We start from the raw sequence: 17,382 nt of genomic DNA on the forward strand, positions 1-17,382 counted from the left end.
CCTCTCCTGTGTCTGGGGATACATGGAAAAAGAGCAAAACTTCCCAGCTGGACTGCAAGTGGAGGAAATCAAGTCTCATTAAGTGAATATAGAAATACGTAGCCTCTTGGCAATAGAAAGGTCTTGCTGATGAACACACGTGCATGCTCACACACACACACACACACACACACACACACACACACAGTCGCGACAGTAAATCACCTATATTCATCTTGATTTACTTGAAAGCAGCAAATTTGGCCTTTGGTAGGATGGGTAAAAAATAAAGTCACTTCTTTTTCCTTTGGGGATTTTGCTCATTTGCCCTACAGTATTCTCAGTGTGCACACTTCAAGGGCCCACCATACTCTTAAAACATACTTGGCTTTCCATATATTAACATCTATTGCTGGCCACTAATCTCAGTGGTTCCAGATCATTATGTGTGAGTGTGCATTTGGAGAACAGACGAAAATGTCCCCATCCCTCAAACAGAAGGCCATCAAGCTTTTCAGACATAAAGATACTGAACTTCCCTGGGAACATTCTCTCTGCCCATTGATCTTTTAAAGCTAAACTACTATTACAATGTTACTCATTTACATAACAATTTTCTAACAAGAAGGAAGTACAGTCCACCCTCCCAAGACAGTTTATTATTCCTATGTCTTCTTACAATGGGAATTGTTTATTTTTTTAAGTTTATTTATTTATTTTGAGAGAGAGAGAGAGAGAGAGAGAGAGGGAGGGAGAGGGAGGGAGATGGTGGAGAGGAAGAGGGAGAGACACAGCAAGAAGGGGAGGGGCAGAGAAAGAGGGAGAGAATCCCAAGGAGGCTCCACTCTGTCAGCACAGAGTCCGATGCAGGGCTTGAACTCACAAACCATGACCTGAGCGGAAATAAGAGTCGTAAGTAGACTGAGCCACCCAGGCACCCCAGGGAATTGGTTATTTTTAAATTTATATTTCTTTGTACTCTCACCCCATTTTGCATTTGCCCCATTTTGTAATTAATTGTGGTTCACTCAATAAACTTGATTTTGATAACTGGCAAATTATTGTTTTGCACTTACTCCACTAGCATTTGTTGGTATTACAGATATGAGTATTTTACATTCCTATCATCAAGAAGCACAGAATCTCTTTGGAAAAATGGACTTCAAAACTGTACATTATAAAGTTTGCCTTTCACAGTCCTTAAACTACTCAAATATTCATTAACTGCCATTAAAGTATCTATGGAAACACATACCATGTTTTGAATTCTAAGCTGAATTTTATGTGGTGACAAGTCACAGAAAACATGGTCTGTGCCACACACAGAGACTCACAACCTACCTGGGTGGGTTAAAACCTATTTCACTTGTTTCATGCTTTATATGGAAGCTGAGAATCACAGGATGTTGTAACCAACAACAGCTAATAAGGTATGTGTGTCGATACCTGCCATCTAAATTACACATGACAGGATGGGACCTGTCCAAACTGGGAAAACTGTGTAAGGCCATCCAAGCCATTTTGATTATCAGCTCTGACTGGGATTAAGTAGAAGAAATAAACTTGCCCGTGGGGGTACTGGCTTCTGCCTTTCTAAGTTATCAAAATCTGAACATGTATAAAGTACTTCGTAATAGGTTTACTGGTTTCTATTTTAATTCTTTATTAACTTAATGGTAACTTGACCCTAAAAACACTATTAAACCTTCTTCATAATAAAGTGGTCCTTACCTTGGTTTTAGACACTCCTACATGACTTTCAAATCTAGATGAAGTGATTTGGACCTTAAATAAAAAGGTTTAGTGTAATTAGATTTTTTTTTAATGGATCTACAGAGCTAATCAACTTTACAAGAGTCTGAAAGAAGTTGTTCTTTTTTTTTACTTGTTTGTAAATCAAGAAAGTGTCAAACTTCATAGGCTCATTCATTTATTGTATCCTTGATTTAGTTATAAAGTGGATCCAGCCCTAAAGATTCCATAGATGTCATCAAGATTCCATAGATATCATTTTACTGAAATTAAATACACAAATACAAACTATACATTATGGTAGGAGATCATAGGCCCTCAACTAAGAATGAGAGGATAAGAGAAATACAATGAATGATATTCTGCTATTTTTACCTTGGCTTTTTCTGTTAAGTCTTCTGCAAACTGGGTGTGAATCTAGATTTATTGAATCCAGTCTACATCAGGCATTTTGTGAACCTGTTGATATATATTATTTTTTATTGCTTATAACAATGCTATTCCCATGTGTATTGTTATTTTCCTATTATAGATGTGGAAACAAATTTGGAGAATAAAGTATTGTTCTCAATGTCTCACACTGCTAATAAGTGATGGAGACAGGATTCCAACCTGGCTATTCTAAGAGCTGAGGTGTTTCTGCAATACATTGTGCTCAGTACAATGCATTGTGCTTAATTCTTTACTTCAGACCTCGATATGCTCACATACACCATGTCTGTTGTTACAACATGTATAATTTGTACATGTGTGATATAAATATCAGCCATCAACAGGAAACACCACATTAAAAATAAAACATTAAAGGCATTACCATTAAAGACAGGAAAAAGATTCAGATGTGTATTATCAACATGGCATTGAACATTATTCAGGAGACTCTGGGTAATGCAAAAAGACAGCAATAAAAGGAATATACACATTGAAAAGAAAGAGACAAGTCGCTTTTGCAGACATTATGATTATACATCAAGAAAATTCATGAGATTCAAATAAAAAAATCATTTCAGTAAGCTACTCATGTTTATGATAAATATTTTTAACAGTTAACATTTTTTTCGTTTTATACCGAAAATAACCAGTTACTGGCATAACTGGAAAATTTCCATTCACACTAGCAAAAATAATTTAAATGACTAAAAATAAGTTTAGAATGAATAGGTAGAATTTACATTTAAAATAAGAACTATAAAACATTCACGTATCACACACCAAAAGACCTAAGCGGAGATATACATTCCTAGAGAAAAGGTCTCACTCTTATGAAGATGTAAACTGTCTCCAAATTAATCTAGAAATGCAATGCATTCCCAATAAGATTGTAGACGACACATGACAGGTTGATTCTAATACATCAGAAATGCAGAGATTATGTTTTAAAGAAAAAATGTTATTTTTCAAACCCACAATAAATAAAATAGCATGGTATTAGCACAAAAGTAATCAAGTAGGCCAGAACAGAGGATACACAAATAGAGCCATGACTACAAGATAATTTAGTATATTGTGAAAACATTTGAGTTCAAGGAGGAAAGGATGGAACTAGAGATTCCCTCATTTGAGGGGGGAGGGGTATGGAATACAGTCTTCATCAGCCCACTTGAAAAATGAGTAAAAAATACGATCAGGTAATTTACCTACACGGTAATATAAACGGGGGAAAAGCAGTAAGTTATATAGCAGCCTTAATGTATGCCCAAAAAATAAATTCTGGATGTCCAAGAATCTTATGTAAGATTAAAAAGTATAAAATTGATAGTAGAAAATGAAGGAAAATACATTTATAATCCTAGAGGAGGGAAGCCTTCCTACACGAGATATATCCTTTAAAAAGCAATAAATGAAAAAAAAAAGCAATAAATGACCAATCTGACTACATCAGCCATAAAACTTCTATATGGCAAGATATATAGGCAACGTTACAAAACGACAACAGCATGAGAGGAAATATTTTAATTATAGATATTACAGACAAAATATTAATACTTAATATATATAGCAAAAATCAACAAGGCCACATCAGTGAAAAAAACAAACAGCTATATCAATGACAGAAACAGAAAAATGGGCAAAGTTTACAAACTGGATTTCTACAGATATGGAAATGAAAATGACCAAATGAGTAAGCAAAGCTATTCAACCATATTGTAAGCATTAAAATAAAATAAAAATAAAAACAACTTTTGGGCTACCTGGGTGGCTCAGTCGGTTGAGCATCTGACTCTTGGTTGTGGCTCAAGTCATGATCTCATGGTTTGTGGGTTGGAGCCCCACACTGAGCTCCATGCTGACAGTGCAGAGGCTGCTTGACATTCTCTCTCTCCCTCTGTCTCTCTGCCCCTTGCCTGCTCACTCTCTCTCTCTCTCAAAAATAAACTTAAAAAAATTAAAAAAAAAAACCCTTTGCTACAAATGGGAAGAAATTGTAATAATAATCCTCATGAATTTATAAGGAGGCAGGGATATGGGTATTATTGCCCCTTTGGGATATAAATTGGTACTGACTTCCTGAAGGATAATTTGATAATAGTTTTACAATCAAATGTGTATTTCCTTAAACACAGCAATCTACTTTATTGGTAGCTTCTTACAGAATGTGAACAAAAGAGTATGTTTCAAAAGTTTCATGGTAATTTTGCTGTAATATTGAAATGGTAATACCATACCGGTCTATCAACTGGAAAATTATTAGATAAATAAAGCACATGTATACAATGGAATGCCCTACAGCAAATCAAAAGAAAGAAGAGGATGTAGCATTTGCACACAGATCTAAAAATACAGACATTAAAGTAAAAACATGCCACATATCATTCAGATTTTTTAAAAAGGAAAATAAAAATAAAAACAAATTAGATGAGTAATATAGAGAAGGCTATACATCTGTGAAATAACAGAAAATATATACACTGATCTCTGCCTCTGGTTCCTGATACAGAGCTCCCAAATCCACTGGAATTACCTGGATGATAGAAGGCTCTTCTGTTCTAAATGAGGCGATTCTTGGTCGGCCCTGGATAGCCTCATGATAGGGGCTGGTCACCAGAAAGACTTTCATCCCCAAACCTTGTCCTCCAGAAAGGGAGAATGCTAGAGTTTGAGTTAATGAACGTTCATGCCTTCAAAGTGAAGCCTCCACAAAAATCCCAAAAGTACAGGGCTCAGAGAGCTTCTAGAATGGTGAACACATCCATATGCTGGGAGGGTGGCATACCCCGGCTCCGTGAGAAAAAAAACTTTTACATTTATGAACCTCCTGGACCTCGCCCTATAAATCTCTTCATTTGGCTGTTCATCTGTATCACTTATATCCTTTTTAATGAGCCAGTAAACTTAAGTAAATGGTTCCGAGTTCTGTGAGCCATTCTAGCAAATTATCACACCCAGGAGGAGGTCATGGGAATCCTAATTTATAGCCAGTCAGAAGTGTAGGTGATAACCCAGACATGCTGCTGGAGTCTAAAGTAGGGGAGGGCAGTCTTGTGGGAACAAGCTTAACCTGTGGGATCTGCACTACCCCTGGCTAGTGTCAAAACTGTACTGAAATGCAGGCCACCTTAGTTCTCTCTCTCTCGCTCTCTCTCTCTCTCAAATAAATAAACTTTAAAAAAAAAGGACTGAGTAGAGGAGAAAACAGAGCTTTTCATGGACAACATCAAAATGGGAAAAGGACTGGGACAACTGGAAAGAGGGCCAGCATTACTAGTATTTGGTGCTTTTAAGAATGGACATGCTACCTATATAACTTTCAAAAGCTTTAATGTTAATTCTCCCCCAAATTAACAAAAAGTACAGTGCAATACCAAACAAAACTCCATTTGTTTTCTTTTTAGAACTTGACAATTGATCATCTGGGGAAAAAAAGCTGAAAGTGTAGCCAACACATTTTTGTTAAAAGACTAATGAGGGAAAGCTCATTTACCAGACCTCAGAAACATACTATGAAGTTAACATAATTAAGACAGTGTGGTATTGGTCCAGAAAAAAAGGCTGGGAGATCAAAGGAATAGAATAGTCTGGGAACAGATCCATGCATGTTAGTTGGGACCTTTTGGGTTACAAGTAGCACTGGAAGTCTAATTTGCAAAACAAAAAAATGCATCAGGCAAACAAAAAATGTAAAAGTCAATCCAAGTACACCCACGATGACAGCAACATTATTTAAAACAGTCAAAAGGTGGACACAAACCACATGTCTATCAACAGGTAAATAGATAAACAAAATGTGGTGTAATACACAAAATACTACTCAAACTTAAAAAGGAAGGAATGTCTTTTTTTTGTTTTTAAAGTTTATTTATTTTTGAGAGGGAGAGAGACAGAGCATGAGCAGGGGAGGGGCAGAGAGAGAGGGAGACACAGGCTCCAGGTTTGAGCTGTCAGTGCAACATGGGGCTTAAACTCATGAACCTCAAGATCATGACCTGAACTGAAGTTAAACGCTTAACCAACTGAGCCATCCAGGCACCCCCAAGGAAGGAAATTCTGACAAATACATAATACAGATGAGCCCTGAAGACATTATGCTAAGTGAAATAAGCAAAACAAAAGGACAAATTCTGTATGATTTCACTTATATGAGGAAACAAATTCATACAGACAGCAAGTAAAATGGCAGTTACCAGGGCCTGGGAGGAAGGAGGAACAGAAACTATTGTCCAATAGGGATGGAATTTCAGTCTGAGGAGATAAAAAAACCTTCTGGAGATGGATAGTGGTAATGGTTGTACAACGATGTGAACATGCTTAACGCCACTGAGCTGTACATTTAAAAATGGTTATAATCGTAAATTTTATGTAATGGATATTTTACCATAATAAAAAAATCCACAGGAAAAACAGAGATGCATCTGTGATTACTGAATCAAGAAATCCAACATAGCCTGATCTCTCTTTCCACATCTTTTCATTGCATTTCTCGCACTTTTCATTTTATTTATCTGTACTACAAAACACACTTTGGTAGAAAGCACAAATGTCAAGTGGCCCCTGAGTTTATACTCAGAGCTTCAAATTCTCTCTAGTCCCAAGCCCGAAAATCCCACGCAAGGGACTCACTGATGCAACTCTAATCAGGTATCCACACCTGAACCAATTAAATATGACTTAAAAGATGGAGTCACAGTGAACCAAGAAGATGCCTGCCACATAACAAATGAAGACAATATGTGAATTTTTTGGCCATCAAATTAGCAAATACTAAAAAGGTAGCTAATATCCAGACTCTGAAAAGAGGACAGGGAAACATCTTCCATTTCAGATTATGATGGAGCACTCCGCATCGGACTAATACCTGTACCAAGATCATCTAGATAAGATTGAGAAAATGTATCTGAACACAGCTAGAAGGTGTCAAAGGGCAGCCATATCGGCCAATATCTGGTGCAGGGATCTGAGGTCAAGCAAGAAGCTATGCTCTAGAGCTGATGAGACAAAAATTAGAGTTCAGAGCTACCAAGGAAAATATAATTTGAGGATCCAAAACTCCAGAAAAAAGGGAAAATCAGAGGGGCACCTGCATGGCTCAGTCAGTTGAGCATCCGACTTCGGCTCAGGTCATGATCTCACTGTGGGCTCGAGCCCCACACTGGGCTCTGTGCTGAACACTTGCTCAGAGTCTGGTGCCTGCTTCAGATTCTGTCTCATTCTCTCTCTCCCCCTCCCCCACTCACACTCTGTCTCACTCTTTCTCTCTCTCAGAACTAAATAAATGTAAAAAAAAAATTTTTTTTAATGGGAAAATCAGAGAAGTAGGAAGATGATAAATGGAATGAAAATATTTTAAAATCCTTATATGTTTTTCATAGGGTGTTAAAGCAGCTCTAATTAGGTAAGGATATATGAAATAAGCTCTAGGGTAACTTCGAAAAGGATAATAAAAGAAGGTATAAATAACATGATAAAAATTTTTTTAAAATATATTTAATCTAAAAAAGTGATGAAAGAGGAGAAAACGAAAGACCTAACCAATAAAAAGGAAAAAAAAAGTGTTAGAGTAGATTTAAACCCCAATAGTAGTTTTATTTAAGTGTAAATAAACTACATATTCTAATTCATGGGAAAGAGTGTCAAAACAGCTATATACTGTTTAAAAGACAAGTCATAAATAAAGGACAGATAAAAGATGAAGTAAAGAGATTAAATAGTTAAATAAATAGTTAAGCAATGAAAGATGGTATATCTGTAGGGTATTAGACAAAGACAAAAATGTTAAAGGAAGAGTTATTTCAAATAGCTTAGTTTATAATGATAAAACTCTATATATATATATATATGTATGTATCTGGTAACATAGGTTCAAAATATATAAAGCAAAAACTTAATAGAAATAAAAGGAGAGATAGATAAATCCACAATAACAGATACAGATTTTAAATGCCTCTTTCAATAACTGACAAAAACTGACAAAATAATCAATAAAAATATAGATCGTAACACCGAATTAGCAATTTGTAATGTCAACAGAATCCTCCACCTAACAACTGCAAGATATATATTCTTTTCACCTGCAAATGGGACATCCTCCAAAATTTACCATATTCTCAGCCTTAAGGCAAATCTCAAAAATTTCAAAGGAATGATATTATATCGTGCTATCATGTCTACTGACTATAGTAAAAAAATAAATTCTTGTTATATACTAGCAGTAAACAGTTACGTGTGTGTGTGTGTATTTGCTAAGAAAGTAGAACTTCTTTAGAAAGTAGAACCAAGAAAAAAAAAAGATAAAACTATGAGGTGATGGATGTGTTAATTAACTAGATGGAGGAAATTCTTTCACAATGAATACATATATCAAATCACCACAATGTACACCTTAAGCATCTTACAATTTTATTCATCAATTATACCTCAATAATGCTGAAATTTAAAAATATATTAAATGTAAACAAGTTAATATAAAATATTAAAAAAATGAATATCTAAGAATAAATGTGATTAAATATATCTAAGACCTCTGCTAGCTTTACCACTGAAAAGTCTAAAGAAATGGAGAGTTATCACACTCAAAGTCCAAGAAAGCCTGCACTACCAGATATGAGGACTTGTTATCAAGCGTGTGGTTTTGACAAAAAAGATAGAGGGGCACCTGGGTGGCTCAGTCGGTTGAGAGTCCGACATCGGCTCAGGTCATGATCTCGTGGTTCGTGAGTTCGAGCCCTGTGTTGGGCTTTGTGCTACAACTCGGAGCCTGGAGCCTGCTTCACATTCTGTGTCTCCATCTCTCTCTGCCCTCCTCTGCTCATGCTCTGTCTCTCTCTCTCTCAAAAATAAATAAACATTAAAAAAAATTTTTTTAAAAGATAGATAAACCGACCAATAAAACAGGATAGGCCAGGAAAAGATATCTATAGAGTAATCTGATTTACAACAAAAATGTCACCATAGTGCTTTTCAATAAATGGTACAGTCAATTGGCTACCTATACGGGGGAAATATGAGTACTGATTGCTTTATTATACCACATAAAATCAATTTACAACATATTATAGATCTGAAAAAGAACAGTGAGACAATAAATCTCCTAGCAAAAACAGAGAATGACTACATGGCCTTGAATAGGCCAGGATTTCTTAAGCAAGACACGGGCACTAATTATAAACGGAAAGACTGAAAAAACAAACTTCATCAAAATTAAGAACTTGTTGTTTTATAGACATGCTTAAGAGAAAAATATCTCTAGATAAAATTAGATATAAAATATCGAATATGGGTTATCATATACATCAAGGACACACACCCAGGAAAAAAAACTCCTATTAAAATAAATAAGAAAAAGACAAGCCATTTTTTTAATGGACAAAAGACCTGAAAAGGTACTTCATAAAAGAAGACCTCCAAATGACTGATAATCATATGACAAGATGCTACTGTTATTAGTTATTGAGAAAGTACAATTGAAACCACAACTGTAAACCATTACACACCCATCGGAATGATTAAAATTTTAAAAAATAAATAATACCAAGAATAGGCCAGGATGTACAACTGGTGGCAGCTTACACTGCTGTCACTGTGATAAACTGGCCCAGTTTGGAAAACTTGGAGAGCTAAATGCACACCTACCCTATGAACTAGCAATTCTACTCTGAGGTGAATGTCAGAGTATGTATGTGTATACATACTATGTATATATCGTATATATACACATGCAGTATACAAATTAAAGATATGCATGCATACATATGTGTGTATGAGTATATATATCTATATATGTATACATGTATATGTATATATGAGTATATATGTATATATACTCATACACACACATACACATATAGGCAGACACACACACACATCAAAGGCACGTGAAAGAATCAAAATAGTGTTATCTGTAACAAACACGTAAAATGTCCATCAATAATACGCTGGGTAATATACGATGTATTTCTAGAATAGCATACCGAAGAGATGAATGAAATACTGACCTCTGCCACAACACAGACGGTAATCTGATATAAACATAATCAGGTGGAAGAAGCTAGATATAAGTGGAGAACCCTAGTACACAGTGATAGAGGCTGGATGGTGTTTACCTTCAGAGTACGAAGAGCAAACAATGGCTGGGTGAGGACTCAAGGATGGCTTCTGTCTTGATCTGGATGTTGGTTACACAAATGAATTCACTTGGATTGAGTCAATACAATTACATGTATTTTTGTATAGGTATGTTATGCTTCTACTGAAGGGGGAAACAAATATCCTTTATTCACTTGATTATGGGCATATGCCTTTGTAGAACCTTTTACAAGGGCAATTTGTTAATATTTATCAACTGAATAACTTCATTTCTAAAAGTCTGTCATATGGACATATTCACTACTAACAAATAAAATAGAATAATAAATAATAACTTTCTGAAGCACTTATGTGGCTTGTATTCCTTTAGACACCTTGAATGTATAGGTACATGTATGTATTAATGCCAATAAACCAGTAGAAAGGTGATGTTATACCATTGTACAAAGGTGTGAACAGCAGCATTCCTTGTAATAGTAAAAATTAGAAATGTAAATAATCCCCAAAAATGAAATAAATAAATATGAGCTTATTCATAAAATAAATCAGGAAAATATATATGGAAATAGGTTCATAATTTGCTAACAAAATAAACGCTGAGGCTAACGTGAGTTATATTAGAGCTCATTTTGTTTCAAGAACTAAGATAAAAATACACATACCTATGTAGAAGGACACAAATTAAACTGATGAATTTGGTTATCTCTGGGAGGTAGGATTGTGGGAAGGACTTGTACTTTGTAGTTTATATATTTCTCTATTTACATAATGTGTTACAAGGAACATATATAATATTCATGCTCAGAAAAAGTCATTCTCCATTAAAAGCAATAATAAAGTCTTTATTTTTCCATTCTTGAGCTCAGTCAAAACTCAAAGCAATGTGACAAAAAAAAAAAAAGAAAATAGCTCATCTTAAAATCTATCTAATAAAAATTAAGTGGAATACATCTCAACACTCCTATACCAAAATCCCCTCACATTTTCTTCAGCCAAATTTTAAGAGTGATCTTTAAATCCTTTTCGTCTTAACACCATTCAACACCCAAACTGGTGTATGGTAGCGAATATTTTTCTACCCTCTTTATAAGAAAACTATGTCTATGCTTCTTTCCTCTTTGTTGGTGATACTGAATGGAAACTTTAACTCACAAGGTTTAAAAGCAGACTTTGCAAAACAACGCAAGTGTGAAAACCATTAGTGGCAAAAGCATTTGCTAAATACTGACATCTGACTGCGTGATAGATCAAGTGTAGCAGCTTTCAGGTATCTGATTCTAAAAATGAAGGTATATGGAACAAAAATAAGAAATCCTTGGCACCTAGGTCAACAGAACTACTTCTGACAGAACTGTTGTTTGTCAGCCTTACCTAACTAAAAAGGAATGTTCTGAAGAGTTGGATTTCAAAATAAGTGGCCAAATTGCAAGACACAAACAGTGTGTTTATATGTACACAAAATTTTAGGGAAATCCACAGCCAGGAGAAATGCATTTTAAACCCAAGTGTTAACCATGCCTCCCCTCTCATTATGGCCTTCCAATTACCCAATTCATCAAAAAGATAGATTGCAAGCCCTTTAGCATTCATGCCTAAGAGGTCGGAAAACTCTGGCGAGAAGGAGAAGAAAAAGAACAAGGAAAGAGAAAGAAATGAAAACAAACAAGAGACTTGAAGGAACCGTGAGCATCCAAAGCCTGGCATTAGATTTGGCAACAGGTGAATTTTCTTTGGAGGGTATTAATTTTGTAAGTCAAAGCTATTGAAGCCCGACTTCCCGTTTAGGGTCTGGAAGGCATAATGCACAGGGCTCCTGCTCCAGCCCTCCCTGGGGGCTGTATTTTATCCAACTCGTCCCACCCCCTTCACTGGCTCCTATTTTAACTGCAAAATCTACTGGCCAAGATCATTCATTTAGTCTTGCCACATACTGTGCGGAAGTCTATGTCAATGTTAATCTGGCCTTCCCGCATAAGCATACATGGCTCTACTAAATGCACAAGCCTACAGTTCCCAAAAATGTCTCAAGATACTTTTAAATCTCAGGGAAATGCTCAATACCCTTTTGCCTCACAACTCAGTTGGAAACAGACTAACTGTCATTCATTTACAAGACTTTTATTCACCACCCTTTATTTTCATCTTACTCTTCCAAGATTTCTGACTCCAACAATCTTTGGACCACAATGGAATCAAGCCATCATATTTTGTTAATATGTACATTCTCCTAATCTCTCTCTTAAAGAGCTCTTTCACACCTTCTCCGTTTTTCTTCCTAAACCTCGATTCTTCCTATATTCTCTGCCATCAGTCTGTGGGCTGCCTATGACCCTGGATGATGCCAACCCTTCCATTTGTGCCCAGCTCCCAAACCCTCCTGGCCAAACCTCCCTTCTCGCTTCTTCATGGCCCATTTTCCCCCATTCTACTCACTATTATTCAAAAATAAACATGCTATCACTTCTCAGCCTTTTGGCTAAGATCAAGTGCAAAAACAAACATGCTAGTCCTCTCATCTTTCAAAGCCTTCTCTTAATACCCCTTTCCTCTTTAGGTACTACCTTATTTCTCTTCCCTCTGTGCCAAAACTCTCCCAAGTGTCATCTATTTTTACTGCCTCCAATCCACACTTCGAGACACATTTTCTCTCGATCTCACTTCAAAGAGCACCCCTCCCCCACACCACTTCAAGAAGTTGCTTTAGTCAAGGGCATTGAGAGCCTCCACACTGCTAAATCTAATAGTCATTCCTTGATCCTAATTTAATTAGTTTTCAACATTTAACATACTCGGTCACTGCTTTCTTCTAGAAACACTCTTCTTACTTGACATCTAAGTCAGAGCTACTCTTCTGGTTTCCGTCTTGCCTACTGTCACTTCTCAGTCTCCTTTCCTGGTTCCATCACCTCCCCCAAAAAGCAACTCCTCCAGAACCAGTCCTTGGTACTCCACTCTGTGTTTACTTACTCTCTATGTAATCTCACCCAGATACATGGCTTTAATATCTTCTATTTGCTAAGCTCTCCCAGATTTAAATCTCCTGACCTGTCCTTGGAACTCCAGACTTAAATATCCAGTTGCATACTTGACACCTTCAGTGGGATATCTAACAGGTATCACAAATGTAACTGGTATAAACCGAGCTCCTTCCCACTCTACCCCTAGTCTTCTCCATCTCAGTAAATGGCTACTCCATCCACCCACAGGCCAGGCTAATAAATCCTAGAGTCTTCCTGGACTTCTCTCTTTCATTCACTGCCCCCTACCCCATGTTGAATCCATCAGAAAGCCCCACTGGCTCTAGTTTCTAAATATATACAGAATCTGACCAGCATTTACTATCTTTGCTGCTACTTTCCTGGTCCACACCAGTATCACTTTCATTTGGCTTATTGCAACAAACACCTAACTGGTCTTCCTACTTCCACCCTCATTCCCTCACTCTATATTCTCAATATACCTGACAGAATGATCTTTTCAAACATGTTGAGTCATGTCACTCCTCTGCTCAAAATCTTGAATTGGCTCCTACGTCACTAAATGCGGACATAAGGAAAATCCTTATTGTGACCTCCAAGAGCTTCCCTGTCATGCCACCTTCAACAGCCAAGAAAACAGCCAAGTTTTCTCTCTGACCTCATCTCCTACCACATTACCCTTCCCTGGCTCTGTTCCAGCCACAGTAGCCTACTTACTGTTCCTAGAATAAGCCAGGTTCACCCTCCTCTCAGGACCTTTGTACTTGCTGTTACCCATTGCCAGGAATACTCTTCTTATCTAAGATAGAAGGATAGCTTACTACCTTATTTCCTTCAAGTCTTCACTCAGTGAGACCTTCCCTGAATCTCATAGTTAAAGGTTCTACCCTCCTTGTCCTCCTATCTCCTCTTCTCAGCCTTTCCCTACAACATTTATCATCACATAACATTTTTTATAGCTTATATTCAACATTAAGTTCCATGAAGACAGGGATATTTGCCCACTTTGTTCATGGCTACATCTCCAGCACTAGAAACAGTGCCTGGGACACGGTGTTTAACAAGTGAATTGAATGAATAAATGTGGTCAGCTTAGTAACTGCCAGGAAATGAGCTAGTTGCTAGGTACAGTACTGTTTTAGTCCTCTAACTGCATCATGGTTTCTCTACAGTCAAAATTTCCCATTTGGATTATCTCTGAAATCATTTTCATTCCAGAAAACACACCAAGTACTTTTCATTACCAGACTTGTTTCAGACGCTTGCTGGGATAAGGACCATTGTTAGTAAAACCCTCATAGATCTGCCTATAGAGTAAAGCAAAGCATCATTTCTTTCCTTCGTTGTTTTTTTTTTTTTCCCTCTTGAGATAAAATTGACCTATGACATTATATTAGTTTCAGTTATACAACATGATTAGATATTTGTACAAACTGCAAAATGATCACTGGAATAAATCTAGTCAAAATCCATCACTATACACAGTCACAAATGTTTTTTTCTTGTGATGAGAACTTTAAAGAATTACTCTTTTAGCAACTTTAAAATACACAATACAGTATTAGTCACTATCATCATCATGCTGTATATTACATCCCCAGAACTTATTTATAACAGGAAGATTGTACCTTTTGACCACTTTTACCTATTTCACCTTCCCACCATCCCCCAACTCTGGCAATTACCAATCTGTTCTCTGTATCTATGAGTTTGGGTTTTGTTTTGTTTCAGTTTGTTTATTCTTCAGATTCCACATATAAGTGAGATCACATGGTATTTGTCTTTCTCTGTCTGACTTATTTGACTTAGTATAATGACCTCAAGGTCCACCCATGTTGTCACAAATGGTAAGATTTCATCCTTTTATTTGGCTGTATGGTAACCCACATTTTTATCTACTCATCCATTGGTAGACATTAAGGTTCCTACCATGTTTTTCTTGGCTATTACAAATAATGCTGCAATGAACATGGTATCCACATATCTGTTTTCATTTCCTTCTGATAAATATCCAGAAGTAGAATTGCTAGATAAAATGGTAACTCTATTTTTAATTTTTTGAGGAATCTCCTCAAAATTGGCTGTACCAATTTATATTTCACCAACAGTGCACAAGGGTTCCCTTTTCTCTACATCTTTGCCAATACTTGTTATTTCTTTTCTACCCCTTTCTAATTGATTGTTTGTTTTTTTAGGTTTTTTGCTCTTGAGTTGTATGAGTTCTTTATATATTTTGAATATTAATTCCTTATCATAGATATGCTTTGCAAATATCTTCTTCCATTTGGTAGGCTGCTTAGAGCATCTTTTTTTTAACAGTCTATTTAAAAAAAAAGTCTTTATAGAAGAAAGCAATAAGCTCCCTACCTTCTTTAAAATTAAGTCTATGAGATACTATATAAACAAACTCAATAACAGTGCCATTTTCTTAATTTTCAATGTGTATAACTTGAGTTTTATCTGATTTTTGGTATTAGCATTCTATATTCTGTGAACTTCTTACCACATGGCATGTTTCCTTGGTGAGAGTTTATTACACCTCTAGACTTGTTTGATTCGCTTTTCAAAATTTGAAGGAAAACTCACAAAGGTGGAAGAAAGTAGAGAAAACCATTATTTAATAAGCAAAGTATTATTTAATAAGCTACTTCTCTTTTTCTGCTTCTGAAGGCCCAACATTGCAAGTAAAGGGCCACTCGAGCTAACTGCTATGGAAACAACAGACTTTGGCTGGAGATACACAGACCACCTTGTGGCCACTACTGTTCCACATTGACCCAAATTCTTCTCCTTCCTGAGCACACAGCTAGATGGCATTACCATCCTCATTCCCCTGCTACTTAGGGCCACAGCTGCATGACTGGATCCCCTTGCGTGATTCTATACTACAGTTCAGGCTGAAGCATTAATGTGATCCCCTCTTACCTCATTTTCTGGCTGGATGTAGAGAAGCCATTAAAAGACTCAGAGGTCCTAAGATGATGGATGAAGGCTGGATTACTGAATGACCACAAAATGGGCTGCTCGCTGATCCACTCTATATCACATGTTTAGTGATTGAGATTTGGGAGTTTATTACAATAATCATTGTTACTTATCTCAGGTAAAATACTACTAGAAATGGCGTCCTCCGGGGGTAACTGGCACATAGTCCTATCAACGGCATATCCTTTGATAGCCTCCATATATCTGGAAAGAGTACATGTAAAATATATATATTGCACAGCATCAAGAAAAGCTGCCTTTCATCTGTTTTACTCAATGACTACCACAGCATGATGTAAACTAAGGCTTCCCAGAACCAAGGAACAAGTTCTTAAATAGAAGTTGAAATGACTTGGAATGCAGTTGTTTAGTGAATAAAAGCTTTTGTTCATTCTTTAAATAAAGTATAAGCTTAACTGCCCCCTTTTATTCCTAATGCATCTAAGAAGTATAGGTAATAAATCTAATAAGCATTTCTGAATCTTTCTTCAGTGAACAAAAAAAATCTTCCAAAGACTTCTCTGAATATCACTACTACACGATGACCTATTTCCTCTTAAAACTATAAAATAAATCCATCCACACATATTTTTTTAAGTGTCTATTATGTCCAAAGCACTGAGATAATCCTGTGAAGGAAGAAAAGGAGAATATATGGAGCCTCCAATCCCTCCATAATTCGAATGGTGTTTTTAATATTGTCACATATATACCTATGGTGATCAAGAGAGATCTCAGATGTAGGATGTAGGTGAAGGTAGGTGAGACAGAAATGGGATGGTGAAGGAGTGAAAACTGAAGGGATAATGAAGATGATGTAGGACCAGCTACTAACAAATGAAGGAATTAACCAGAGAGAAATTCTGAGTTGTGGAAGTTCCCCCCTCCCCACATCAATACAGGTATCATCCAGTTCTGTGGCTCCTAAACACTCCAGCCTTAAAGTTTCTAGACAGATTATTACCTAGCTCGATGACTGCTGAACTGAGACCAAGGCTTAGACCAAGGCTGAGTTTACAGGCTGAGGATCCTGGGAACAGTCCTGTGAAGGAACCCAGGTTTAGGTGTTCTTGGAAGACAGAAATGGAACTCAGCCTCTGATTCCTTACACCTTCCAACGGCACTACATAGATCAAGGTTTACATCTGTAGTTCTACAGCTTAGGAGT

General features: G+C 36.5%; 1 long non-coding RNA gene across 2 annotated transcripts in view; it reads right to left on the reverse strand.

The window, feature by feature from the left end:
• Positions 1 to 17,382, reverse strand: part of LOC128315519 (uncharacterized) — a 283,478-nt gene that overhangs the window by 230,776 nt on the left and 35,320 nt on the right. The window contains exons 3-4 of one of the 2 annotated variants that reach the window (XR_008298335.1): positions 8,822 to 8,995; positions 1,711 to 1,764 (exon numbers count right to left, since the gene is read on the reverse strand). The exons of the other annotated variant lie outside the window; for it this stretch is intronic. This is a non-coding gene — a long non-coding RNA (uncharacterized LOC128315519). The remainder of the gene's footprint in view (positions 1 to 1,710; positions 1,765 to 8,821; positions 8,996 to 17,382) is intronic. 2 annotated transcript variants of the gene reach the window in all.

Source organism: Acinonyx jubatus, chromosome B2 (assembly GCF_027475565.1).
Source record: "Acinonyx jubatus isolate Ajub_Pintada_27869175 chromosome B2, VMU_Ajub_asm_v1.0, whole genome shotgun sequence".
Classification (NCBI taxonomy): Eukaryota; Metazoa; Chordata; class Mammalia; order Carnivora; family Felidae; genus Acinonyx; species Acinonyx jubatus.